Source organism: Coptis chinensis, chromosome 8 (assembly GCF_015680905.1).
Source record: "Coptis chinensis isolate HL-2020 chromosome 8, ASM1568090v1, whole genome shotgun sequence".
NCBI lineage: Eukaryota > Viridiplantae > Streptophyta > Magnoliopsida > Ranunculales > Ranunculaceae > Coptis > Coptis chinensis.
The window spans coordinates 75,853,342-75,867,462 of record NC_141463.1 but is presented as its reverse complement, the minus strand read 5'-3'; the positions used below and the strand labels follow the sequence as shown (position 1 = coordinate 75,867,462).

Sequence of the window (14,121 nt, the reverse complement as noted above, 5' to 3'; positions counted from 1 at the left end):
TTTTCAAAAAAAAAAAAAAAAAAAAAAAAATTATATAAAAAACCGGTTTAGAACTGAACCGGTTCGCCGTTCAAAACCACGGTTTAAGTTTAGACCGGGTCCATAAACTCAAGTTTTAACTGAACCGAACCGAAAATTTAAAAATTCTCGGACCCCGGTTCAACTCCGGTTTTCTAAACACTGGGAAAAAGGTTTTTGTTTTTTATCTATTTTTGGGTTATTTGGCGGATCCGGTAAACTTACTTTTTTTTATGAAATTATTACAAAATCGAAAATTTACCGGTTACCGGTTCCGGTCCGGTTTTCAAACACCGGAAAAGGGGTTTTGTTTTTTATCTATTTTCGAATTTTAACAATTGAAATCGCTACATTTTTTTTTATGCCGATAGCTAATGACTCAAAAACCTAAAGTCTAACTTGAATAAATAATATATGTATATTGATAAAACCTAAAGTCTACTTGAATAATTCATTTGATAGCTTATAATAATATATGTATACTTTGTTTGAAGGGTTTATACTTTTCTAATTTTTTTTTGAAAGGTTTGTTATTATTGTTCATGTTGCAATAAGTTGTCAGGTTGCCGATGAAAGAGTATGGGACCTAGCAACATCTTCTGGCGAATTGATAGCATGCCAAATTCACCTTCTAATGCTGCTTAGCCTAATTGCACCACTCGATATATTCAGATGTCCCTGGTGCGCTGGTAAAAGTGTAGGAGCTAGTTGAATCAAGGTACTTCATTCCCTCTCTAGATGTTGGAGGAAGTCGAGATGTTCAGGTCCCAATTGTGAGTAGTGACTACCGTGTACAATCCTTGAGGTTAATTTGACAAAACTAAGTAGCAATGATCGGCGACTCACTGATGTGTTCTATGTTATTTGATTGTATTTGCTCAAACAACAATTGATCCAGCCACTTCTCTGGTCCCATTCTCACACAAACAATCATTTCCAAACCTGATGAAATCCAGAATGCCTTAGAGATGTTTAGACTCTATCCACGTGCAATTCTCAATGTGTAGATATTATCACTACATGCAATTCTCAATTTAAAAGAACATGCCTCATGGTCGAAAACATGCACAACATCCAGTTTGATTGCTCTGCTCCATATCCATATCCATATTCTATGTTGAAACAGAAGTAACAACAAATAACACCGATCTCAAATGAATCCAAGAAGATGATGACGCCACCGAATAAGAAGAAGATAAATTTGAAGTCTGAGTTCTAATATCATAAAACAAAAATGAAATTCGGTATAGAGGGATTTGAGAGATGTTGCCACCAATAATATTATTTTAAAATATAAATTAGAAGTCTTTCATCTTTCAAGATTAATTTGAACTGCTACACACGACAGCGCGCATTTACAGTTTTTGCATACTTATGGCGCATTAATCCTGCTTATTGTCATAATCGTCTATCTATCAGTACAACTTTCAGACTTTTTAAAGAGAGAGGGAGAGAGAGAGTGAGTTTGGATTATTTGTTCTCTTTAGTAAATAAGACTATCTATGTCGGACTTTTGGTAATGAATCCCGTTTGAAATTCTATCTTTATATTTTTTTTTTAGAGACATCTGCCATTAGAAGAAAGTCATGATACAATTGGAATTTGTGCTAGCTATAATTAGCACCTTATGGGTGTACAATTCAAACAATAATGTTCTTCAAGAAACATAGTAAAATCATGAGAAAACAAATGTATTAGTGGTTTAGTTTGCTCCAAAACTTCATACGAACAATGTGTATGAAAAAGACTTGATATTTTGTTGCATTGGGCCTTCTTGGTTGGTTGGATAGAATAAGCTTGAACTTTAGACATTGTAAGTACTATTGAAACTCCCATTTGGTGGGTGTTTTGAGATTGATTCAATTCTTTTGCATCAAGCTTCTGTTTTTCTGTCAATGTATTGCTTTGCTGATCAACAAAAATAAACATATTGGAGTACTGGAAAATTAAATTAGGGTATAATAATGGTTGCCCTGCACCACAATGGAAGTGGGCGCTTACTTTGAACTGTTTTTTATTGTCATCCAGCGAATTAATCTTCACGGGATGAGATGGGATTGGAAGGGAGAGGAAGATTAAGTGTTGTTTGGGTTTTGGAAAGAGGTGTGGTGGGTTTTCTGTTAGATTTTATTTCTCTGCAGCAGTGGTTATAACAATTTAAGCAATAAAAGAGGCTTACCAATCAAAAAAAAAAAAATTGAAGCATATTGCAATGCTGCAATCACAGCTTACAATGACATTTAGAAGAAATAACCAACAATCTAGATGCAAAACGTTGATTCCCCTACATTTAATTAATTGCTGAAGTTAAGTTCATACTAAAACTTCTCATTAGCACCAACAACATAAGCTAGGATGACATTGACAGAATAGAAGTGTCTACACTGAATTACAAACACCATCGGCATACATTAGGATATGTTACATCCACCAACTGAAACAGAGAAGTTGTTCCTGCAGAACGCATTAAGCAAGAAAAAGAATCTTAATCTTTGCCACCTGCAGAAGCTGAGAAGCAGAACGCCCAAACTGTACACCTCCCCAAACTGTGAACTTCATGAACCAAGAATTCTATTGCTTAAAGAAGTCGAACAATATCACAATAGGCTTAGTTAGCTCACTTTCTAGAAGACATTTGATTGAACTGTTTTTGAGTCTTTGAGGTGCTCCAAAACTATAGAATTTCATTAATAAAACATAACTGTGAGTTATCCATATTGTTTTATGCCCAAATAACATTCCTATCTCGTGGACCTTCATATCCTTATTTGGCTGACTAAACTGACTTCAGTGAAAATTAAAGAACAACCCAAGCAACTGGGTGTTAAAAAACAGGATCGAGTCATATTAATCTGGGAACAGTGACTAAACAGGCAAAACCTTTGGACAATCTCATCAACTTCTTTCTAAATTGCATATGGTCTTTTATATCATAATCTCTTCCACGGCAGCATTTGCAATCGATATTCATTTTCGACAAAAAGCCTGCATTCTCTAGCAAGTATGTAACAACGTCTAGTTCAATCTCACTTCGTTTGTATATATCCATTTCGACTTCCGTGAGGTGCTCCAATATATCTTCATCATAAAGTTCTTCCGGTTGCCCATGTCCTTCAATGTTATGCACTTTGTGTGTCAGATATCGTCCCTATCAACAGTTCATGAGTTAGATAATTATCTATAGGCACACATGTGTTCGACTCACGAATAAGTTGTTATGCTATAGTGGTACCTGTATACGAATGTGCAGAGATTGCAAGTTCGTTTTTGCTTCGTGGGATATCAAACTTCAAACATTTAAGACTACAACGCGGAGTAGCCATTGAATCTATTAGATACCGATCCTTGGAAATACTCTGAAAACAGATTCTAAGTGTTAGTGTAACTACTATAATGAGATCAACATACATCCATTTGATAAATTAGAAAGTCGCCGCAAAGGATACCCCATGTTTAAACATTGACATTTTATATAAACCATCGCAAGGATGGTGGTTAAGATATGGAAGTTGTGTCACCTGCATCCCATTGTGCTCCTTACATTTTGCAGAACACGGACACATTCAAAGAAAGAAGTGAAGTCAAAACCTGTTGGGTTTCCACCATCAAGAGCTACTTTGGAACTTTCAGGAATATTGGTAAATGGATTTTGACAGATGACCAAGTCAAAACCACCACAAATTAACTTCATTAACTTCAAGAAATCCACATCTTTCAACAAAAAAAAAGTAATAAGTGGTTGTAGAATAGATTGGCATACAAATGGAAAATGTCACATGACTAAGGGATGTAGACCCCCTTTTTGCGTGCAAATTTAAAAATCTAAACCACTTCATCAAGGATTAATCAGTAAAGATATATTTGGGTGACAATTTTATGGTCTGAGCCTTTTATTTTTATTTTTATTTTTTTTGCCCTTCCACAGATGAATACTTAATTCCCCCTTGTCCAAGGTCAGTACCATAAACACATTATTAAATCGTTGTTTTTCCCCTGATGTAAAATCTTAGCTAACGGGAAAAAAACCCCAACATAGAGAGCTTTCCATTGTTAAACAATATTTTTAATATTTCTTATATCTAAACTTACCAATTACTATCCAATTTTCAATAACCAAGCATGCTCCTAACTATAAAGTAAACTAAACCAAAGCTCAAACTATAACAACCTAGAAACAATTGAAAAACGAAAAGAAAAGGAGAAGCTTACTCCTTTTTTATGCCCGTTCATGAACTTTATAATTAGTAAAAAGAAGAAGAAGAAGAAGAATACCTCAAAGTGCACTCCTTGTCCAGAAACAGGTGAAGTTATAATAACCACACTTCCATTAGGCATCTCCACTTTCACCTTGCAAACTGTCTTCATTCTCACCCAAGTATTCTGCACTTGGCCGGTCTTTTTCTTTTCTCCGCCATTTTCAAACTTTGAGGAATAAACTTGAAAACCAAAACAAAAGGAAGCGAAGAATGAATCAGAACCTCCTTTTTAAAATAATAATATGTTTCTTTTGGAATAATGTGAGGGGTTTGATAAACAGTTAAGAGTGAGCGGGGAAAGTATTTGCGAAAAGGGAAAGCGTCTCTAAGAAGGAACCTTCAGTGGCACGTCAACCCACATTTTATATTTTATGGGACCGACCGTAACTCAATATGTGAGAGATAAAGAGATCATGACTAAAAATCAAATATAGAGTTAACTCACGTGAATCTAAAATTAAGACATCTTTACAACCTCCTACTAATATAAAACACCAAGACAGGGTGGTTGTTTATCTATAAATGTAACTTTTACATTTAAAGATCGAAATGTATTGTTAAAGGTATAGTTAAGTGACCTAACAACCCAACTAAAGAAGAAAAAAAACATATAGCAATAATAAACATGGAAAAAATAAAATGTTTGACAAAACCTAACACATACGCATTTATAATGTTGTCCATACCTATAAGCTGACCTTAGAGTAGATGTATGTCTATTGGTTTTAACGTGTCTTCCGTTGCTTTGCCAATGGCAACCAACTGCTGTTATCTACTCAATAAACATAGAAAATCAGTCACATATATGCCTTTGTATCTAACGTGATGACAACCAACTATTGTTATCTACTCAATGAATAATCAAAATCAATCCTATAAATATAGGCAAATGATAAATAAGACAAAACTATCAACAACCACTATGTCCAGTATTTGTGTGAACTATGGACCATTGACACACTCTCTAGTAAGTGCACAAAGGATGTCATAGCCCATTAACACTTTATTCACCTCTACACTATAAGGTATGGAGTTTGTCTTGGAAAGGAGACAGGTGGTTAGAATTAAAATTGCATTTAGTGGTGATCTGATGATCATGTAATTCGTGATAATGAGGATGGTGATGACGGACAATGTGCAAATCCATGTTGCGTTTTTAATATTGAACTTCATTAATAATAAAATAAAAATGGACTTATTTCTTCGCAGATTTGTTGGAAGTATTACTTCAAATCAATCTGATCAGAATATCACTCGAACCATGAAAGCACAAAATAAATTTTGGCTTGGTGGGAAATTGTGTTTTGGTCTCTGTGGTGCTTCTATGGTGCTCCTAGCCCTTCAAATGATTTCTCAACTCACAACCACTACTTTTACAACCCAGTAATACCGTCCAAATAAGTTGGGAAAGAGTACACTTATAAATACCCTTGACAAAATCTTAGACTAATGACGAATATAAACTTGAAATGTCCAAAAACTCAAAATGATCACTATATATACCCAATAGAACACTCAAACAAACCTATTGGAAGTCAATATCGTGTATTTGGAATACTATATATCCAAGGAATTCCCACTAACCTTGACCAATGAGGATAAACCGAACAATAGTGTTGTGTTCAACATATAGTTCACCCCAAAAAGTAATGGATTAGTAATCCATATGAAGAACTTTTCAATTAAACAACTTTGATCTCTTACGACCAAACAAACCAATATAATTCACAAAATATAACTCATGGACTGACAAAGATCGAAGACAGGAGTAAAGGAAATTACTAACCTCACTAACAGGGGTTAGTTTGATTTACTTGATGACATATTCCATATTTATAGAGTCGCCACTCACGGTCTCAATGTTAACATCTAACTCACTTTGTAAGTACCTAGTACATGATTGACACAAAAGAATTAATGTTAGGCAACATGAACATAAAGATTCCCCCGTTTATGTTTAGTAACAAACATGATAATTAATAATGAAAAAAATGAAAAAGACAAAAACGGAAAAACAGATGTCATAGCAAAAGAAGTGAATGTGTTCAATGAACAGATAAGGTACCTCTACTATTAGCAAGATTAGAATAGTAATGTAGTGGGCTGCCCCCAATAATCTTTGAGAACTTTCTTGAAACGCATTTAGTGGGCACATTCCATGGACAATTCAGCATGCATGGATGACTGGTTCTGGTGAACATTATTCCTCTTAGAAGTGCATAGCCTAAAACATGAACAACAAATTGTTTGGTAAGATTGCAAAATAGAGAGAATAATCTGTAATCCTATCTATTAAAACAGCATTTCAAACAGGAAAACCTGCATAGATATTAAAGAGAAAAATGATTATTATTGAAACATAACATCAAACTCATTGCAGTAATTATCAATTATTAAGAGAATATGTAAACTGACCTATGCGTACTAAATCAAAACTCCCCATAGACAATTTCCAAAACAGTGCATACTGACTATTAACCTGAGCAGACAAACTCTAATTAATTGTTGGAGGACAGTGAGAACGATCCTGAACTTAGAGATCAAAGTGAACATTGCTATTGTGAACTTGGAGATCAAATTGACTTAATTTTAGAGAACATTGCTATTGTGAACTTGGAGAGTGATTAAGGTTTTAATGGAGACAATGAAGGGTTTTAGGAATATGTCTTCTTTGCTAAGACATATAGGAAACCATTTGATTTTGTCAATGGTTTTCTCGTAATTCCAATAATGTGCAAAACACAATACAAAGAAATATTGTGGAAACACGTTTAATGTGAGCATGTGTGGTAACGCTCATGGGAGTCAAACTGAAGCTGGAAATAATCATTAGCATAAAGAACTCTATCTATGGTAATGTATGGTATGCTATACGAACTTTCTCCATAAAGAACGTGCCAAACAATTGTTCAATTACTGTTTCAAACAATATAATTTATGAAAAATTGAAAAAGAACATAAGAGGCATGAATGAACATGGTTGTCACTTGTAAGCAAGTTTGCCCAAGTACAAAAAGGCTTCTCATGGTCATGCTAGCTAGCAAATGGAATGGGTTGTTGTATATAGAAGTGTTGTTACAATTTATAGACAAAGAGCAAAATCTTAACAAGATACCTAGCAGAGCGAAAGTGAATTAATGAAATACACAAACTCAGTAATGTGGAAAACACACTACACAAATTGTTTTACACATTTAATGTGAACGTGTGGGGTAACGTTAAGAGAAACAGAAAAATTACTTAAGGACCTTTATTTGTTGAGGAAAAAAAACCCTTTTCTTTTACTGGTGTTTACATTTTAGATATTGAAATCATAAATCATTGTTTGAAAAGCTATATATACTAACCTGGTTAGCAAAGAGGCTACCCATTCATCAAGTGAGATGGTACAGTGAATGCATAAATACATAGATGTAGCACACAATTGAAATCAAGAAAGCCTAAAAAGCTTGTAAAGAAAATATGTAAGAAACCTATGTTAGGTCTCTGCTTTGGGAGGCAGGAGTGCAAAGGGCTAGTAACGCACCTTTCTGTTTACTCTATCTTAGGCAGCACTTAGCTTTAGGACATCCAAGATTATAATGCAAGACTAAAAGTCTGAAAACTTAACTTAAGATATATAAAAATCTATGTACATTGAAATTTCTTGAAAAACATGGTTGGGATTCATAGGAAGCTTGCCTGCAACCTGATCTGAGGTTCATAATTAATACATTTCAGTATTTCACCCACTTCACAGAGTTCAGCCCTTGACCACTTCACACACCGATAAGTTGCCTGCAATATACATATATGAGACAATTAAATTTTAAAACTCGAGAGGAACAACATAAATAAACGAATACATACTGTTGTTATCGCTGTATATAGATCAAATCCAGTACGCAAAACAATATGCTTACTCGTCAAATATCAACTAAAAGCATATGCTTACTCTACTTATAAAGCAAACCAAAGAACTGAACAAAGTTTCTAAATAATATTGTGGGATGAATAATTATTGCTAGATTGTGGCATTGTCAGACCAAGCAATGGCTTTTAGGTGAGTTTATAAACCTCCTGGAAAATACTAAAAACTGTGTGAAAAGAAAAGTTTCTTATGGCGATTTGCAAATGAGATACTTGCGAAACAACATAGCTAAATATTGAAGTTCTGGAAGGCAGCAGAAAAAATGAATGAAAAAAAGGGGAACAGTGTCATCGAGCGTACGATGATTACACAGATTATCACCTCCAACCCAACTACTGAATTTTGTATTCAAGTGTGTGGTCTATTTAAGATGGAAAAAGACTTGGCAGTGCTATTACAGATCCCTACTCCTTCCTAAGGTTTCACGTTCAGATAGCTTATACGAAAATAGAAGTTCAGTGAAAACAAAAACTTACCAATGTTTGAGTGCTGACCTAAATAATAGCTCTTAGAATCTAGTTCATGTTTCCCACTGGTGTTGAGTTCTGAGAAATTATTTAGTTGTATGATGCCTCCCCACCCTTGGTCATGAGTATGCAGACTCCAACGTGAAGCATGGAAATTTACTGGATATAAAAAGCCAAGAAAAGGTAATCAAATTACATAAGGCTTCAATTCCCACTCACACACATACAATCTCAGTTCAAGAGTGTGTATCGAAAAAACATCTAAACATTTGAACACCAAAACCCAAGCAGAATTTATGTTGGTTAAAACATTTGAGGTAGCCCACATGCACAACCAAAATATTTCAATGTCGTTCTAGCCATAAATAATAAGCATTCCAGGAAACTTTTCTAAGCGTTATTCTACTCCAAATAATAAGCAGTGGGGTTTCTGTTCGTAGCACACACCCAAGAAATCTTTTTCATATTCAATATATAAGTTTCATGACTCTTTTTGCTCTACTCATCCCTTATTAGTATAACTTATCTAGCTAATAAGACGTTATATATCTTACCTAGCTAAGTTAAACACAAAGTAACACTTGATTGCCTTACTATTTAGACCTTATACATTTGTTAATAATCACCCTATTAATAATCAACACATGCTTGTAAAAATAATCTACAAAAGTACCTTTGGTTTATCCTAATAATGGTACATTGCTAACCTTAACACTAACATCCACGGATCAATGATAGAAAGTTAAGTTGTCCATCGTGCATATTAGCGGATTTGATGTTTAAACTCCCTTCCATGGTAAAAAAAGTTAAAGTTATTCTACGAAAAATCACTGGAGGGGGCTATAGCTATTAGTGGATAATATGGTGTCTTTGCTTCATTCATGAAATTTACCTAAGTTAAACACAAAGTAACACTTGATTGCCTTACTATTTAGACCTTATACATTTGTTAATAATCACCCTATTAATAATCAACACATGCTTGTAAAAATAATCCACAAAAGTACCTTTGGTTTATCCTAATAATGGCACATTGCTAACCTTAACACTAACATCCACGGATCAATGATAGAAAGTTAAGTTGTCCATCGTGCATATTAGCAGATTTGATGTTTAAACTCCCTTCCATGGTAAAAAAGTTAAAGTTATTCTAAGAAAAATCACTGGAGGGGGCTATAGCTATTAGTGGATAATATGGTGTCTTTGCTTCATTCATGAAATTTACATGTCCATGTCCAAATGAAATGGAAATATCATGTAGGTTATGCATAAACTAACACCTGTTGTTATATAATTACCAATATTACCTTATTGACACAAACAATTAGTAGTGGAGGTTCTAAAGTCAAATTGAGAAAATGAGTTTGGAAAAACCTGTTGTCTACTTGTACCTTGGAGTCTATATCCAGTTCTACCCAGCAATCATCTAGTTAAACCCCAATGAGTTGTCAAGAATAATAAGACCAAGGACATATTAGTACCTAACAACTTTTGATAAGCAAAAAATGATACCTAGGTTTATGTAGTCATAACCAAAGACTGAGAGCGGGCTAGTAGACACCATTGCATCAGCTGTGAATCAAATATGTAAAAACAAACCTAGAGAAAAAATGACGGTGGTATTAAGAAATTAATAAATCTATTAGTAAATGCACCTATCCAATCTCCTTCCAATGGGTAGCGATCAAAGAAAGTGAGTGATCTCATCCTAGGTCCGTCCTACTATCCTCCCCGTAAAGACAAATCTCGGGGGCTTCTGCAACCAAGCCGACAACTTCACTCAAAAAAACACTTAAAAGGCTACATTTTTCATGCCAACATTGATGATTAGAGATGTGTTCATAGTTTCAATTAATTTTTTAACTCTTTTTTATGAATTAATAGAGATCACACCCTAACTACCACATATACTGTTATATGGGTAAGTTGAGTAAACCACAACACCTATAACTAAACCATTTTTTTTAAGTAGTTAATATTAAAAGAAAAGTAAGTTATGAGTGCCCATAACTTAACCTGTTATACGGATCACAGGTTTTATTTTTTTGGAGTGAGCCACCATTGAAAGGAAAAAAAACTACAAAATTATAGCAACACCAAATGGGGACCTCATCACCATTACATGAAATGTGATTGTAAGCCCTTGTTACAGGGCTTAAAATCACAAAGTCATGCAATTCTATCCAATCCAAGTTGAGAATTAAGCAGTAAAACAAATAGCAAATTCATACATATAGAAATATAAAGTATGTGTATACTCACAATTTTGAGTTGTGGAGAAGTAGAAATCCTTGGTTTGACATCAAATTCTTCAGTCCCCATCACCACTACATCTAAATTCTTCCCTTCCACTCGTTTATGAGATGTTTCAATGGGCCCTTTAACAATCATAGTAACACATATTGATAAAAAAAAATGAATCATTCATCCCTTATAAATCCAATCAACTGAACAAACTAAAACTCCTCATAATTATTCTCCGGAGTCTTGTTGTCACGTGGAAAAGCCACACAAAGTAATTCGAGAAGTCCCGTAAAACTCTTGTATGTCCACCCATGTGTAACCTTTAACCGAAAGAACTTGACGACAAATTTCAAAACTGTAAAGTCCTCATAATCAGGATATAAGGGACTCAAAGGCTCACGAAAATTAAACTATATATAGTTTTAGTTTGTTAATTATAGATCTGCAGTTGGCGAAGTTGAATAAAACAATCCCTGCCTACAACAATGGCTGTGTTTCTTCTCTTCTTTGTCATTTCCCACTTGTACTACATTTTTATACTACTTCCACAGTTCCACTATGACGCTATCTTATGCATCTGAGACCTGCATGCATCTTTTTTACTACTTCCATAGTTCCATGTCCACGATTACTTGGAAGAAAGGAACTGTCTTGTGACTCAGGTTATTACCAGACAATCATAAACAAAGTGTTCGAGCTCTATATGTTGATGATAAGGTTCAGTTTACTGAAAGTGATAAGCAGCAATATCACCATTTTGGTTTTTGACTCCCATCAGTTCCTAAATATTTTTACTTGATTCTTCGTCGCCAACCAATTCAAACTTTTGAACATGTTCTTCAGGTCTTAATATTTTTGTCCTGCTAATAATATACCCTTCTATTTGTTTCTTTGGCAAACCTAGCAGTCTCATTAGGCACAATCAAGCAACATTGTGTGAAGGTGAATGATGGGAAGTCCCTTACTTTACACAGAGTTGAGAATATTTTTAATTTGGTGGTCTGTTAATGAAATATTCAGGTTTAGATAATTAGATGAGTTGAATAACTTTCAAACTTCCTATATGGCTATATCCAATTTTCCACCTCACTCACTTTTGGTTTAATAAAGAATCAACATAGAATAATGAAACATGAGTGAGACTAATGCAGTATATACCATTGTAATTACAATGAACAACAACAATTAGCATAATGATGACCGACACAAACAATATAAAGAGCTAAGATTAACAAAAACAAAGAAAAATTGCAATAAAGATGCTAAACATGACTCACGCTTCCATCTCTTTAATTTGCTCAGCTGTGTGTCTATGATACTTCTTTCTCTTCTTTTTCTTATGCTTATCCTCATCATTATCATCTTCTTGAACTCCCTCCTCATCCACGTCCTCGTCCGATCTTCCAGTACCCGTGTTCTCGCTACTAATCTCCACCGTCCCTTCTCGACCCCCACACCCACCTCCTCCTCCAGTAATCTCCTCTTCTCCTTCCTCTGCATTCACTCTAGACGATGCTACAACTCCCGCATTATGAAACACGCCAGCCTTCAAAAAGAATATATCAGGAAAATAAGCAAACGTGCAGTTGAGAATAAAGAAACTTAATAAAATTATATAAAAAAGAAGAAAACAAACACTTAGCATCGCCAATAAATTTCATACGAAAAATGCATTAACCAATGTACTAATTAAATGAAAGAAGCATCTTTTTTTTTACGGAAGATACAAACTTGTGAAATTGAAGCTTGTTCCGGCCAATAACAACCTCTAGCTACTGAAGAAAACGGAATTAGAGAGAGAGAGAGAGAGATGATTAAAAATTTGAACACCTAGAACTGATAACAGAGAATTTGAGGGAGATAATTTTATTTGTAGAGAGAGAGTACCTGATTTAGGAACAGAATTTCTTCAAAGTTCGTTCTTTTTCTCCAGATCTTCAGAGTTCGTCTTCTTACTCGATTAGAGAATGAAATGGGGTTAGTGGGAGCGAGAGAGAGAGATACTTGGAAGAAGAATAAGAGAGACGGTTTGAAAAGAATTTTTTTTTGGCAGAGTTGGGGGTGTTTTGAGAGTATGGAAAGAGAGGTTTTGGTTTTTATCTTTTTTAAGGTACGAACAATTAAAATCTGCAAAAAAGGGCGTGTATTTATTTTTTTTATGCCGAATTATTGGAAAAACTGAAGTGTCATACTAAGAGAAAAAAGGGGGCTAAAGAGGGGCTGACGTGGGTGCCTGGGAGCCTTTTCCACTACTCAGGATTAATGGTCTTTGATGGTCTTTGATTCATCTCATATCATCAGACAACCAGGATGATGTCTAAATGCCACGAGTATCTCCTTAGACCAACCCCACCTTTTATATATCTCACATTTTGCATCTGACAATGATTTGCTCAAGCATGACAATACAACTAAACATCTAAAGAGTGACTATGCTATGATTGGTCAAAAAAACCTCATATAACAAAAGGTATGTAACAACCTTTACAAACCAAAGATTGCTAATGCTACTAGTCGCCGACGCTAAGAATGCAGGAAGAGCTTTTAAACTAACTAGTTCCAATAGACAGCTTTAAATCCTTGCTGACCGACAAACTTTTCTAGTTATTGGAGAGAGGTAAACACTGCTGTTGATGACGGTGTCAAAAGGGCTGCCTTCCCCCAAAGGTAGTTTCAAATGGTTGAATTTCTGGCAAAATTTCCTGCAAGGACATTACCATTAATGATTTTTCATTATGGAACCAAAGATGGCATGTTAAAAAAGCAGTGCCATTCTTCATTTTATTCCTCTCAATTGCAACAATGCTTTGTTACTAATTGTCTTATTGTTTGCTTTAGCAAACTAAAAATACCCCCACAGCACCCGATTGATTCCAATACATAAAAGAAAATTATGCTACCAGTTAGACAATACGTTGCGTTGTATATGTTGGCGTTGCAGTTGTTTGTAGCTGACTTGGTCTTCCTGGTTTAAAGGGAGTGCAGCTAATGTAGTTAGAGTTTGAACATTTCTACTTGGTAATAGGCCTCAATACCCACGATTAGGAGTTGGTTGCATCGTGGAGTCTTTATGTTTATCTTGTTTGTAAAATGCCTATAAAAAGCTAGTTGGTTTCAATTACAGAGAATAAGAAGATAGTTCCAATACTTGTGTGTTTTCTTTAGTTCTTTGCTGCTATCTTAACAAGTGGTATCAGAGCCAACCCTAAGTGCTTAAAAGTAAACT

At 34.7% G+C, this 14,121-nt stretch overlaps 1 long non-coding RNA gene across 36 annotated transcripts; it reads right to left on the bottom strand.

The window, feature by feature from the left end:
• Nucleotides 1-2,682: 2,682 nt before the first annotated feature.
• Nucleotides 2,683-13,042, bottom strand: LOC147483087 (uncharacterized). 36 transcript variants are annotated; one of them, XR_015204361.1, is made up of 15 exons: nt 12,783-13,037; nt 10,914-12,441; nt 10,307-10,407; nt 10,164-10,223; nt 10,026-10,077; nt 8,661-8,810; nt 7,956-8,051; nt 6,690-6,753; nt 6,340-6,498; nt 6,061-6,163; nt 4,961-5,046; nt 4,291-4,454; nt 3,537-3,606; nt 3,251-3,374; nt 2,683-3,166 (listed from the first exon to the last, which is right to left on the bottom strand). It is a non-coding gene; the product is annotated as an uncharacterized LOC147483087 (long non-coding RNA). The 36 variants fall into 36 exon arrangements; XR_015204355.1 differs by having other exon boundaries at nt 3,537-3,729; nt 12,783-13,035; XR_015204339.1 differs by adding an exon at nt 12,627-12,670 and having other exon boundaries at nt 3,251-4,454; nt 12,783-13,038.
• Between the last annotated feature and the right edge of the window lie 1,079 nt (nt 13,043-14,121).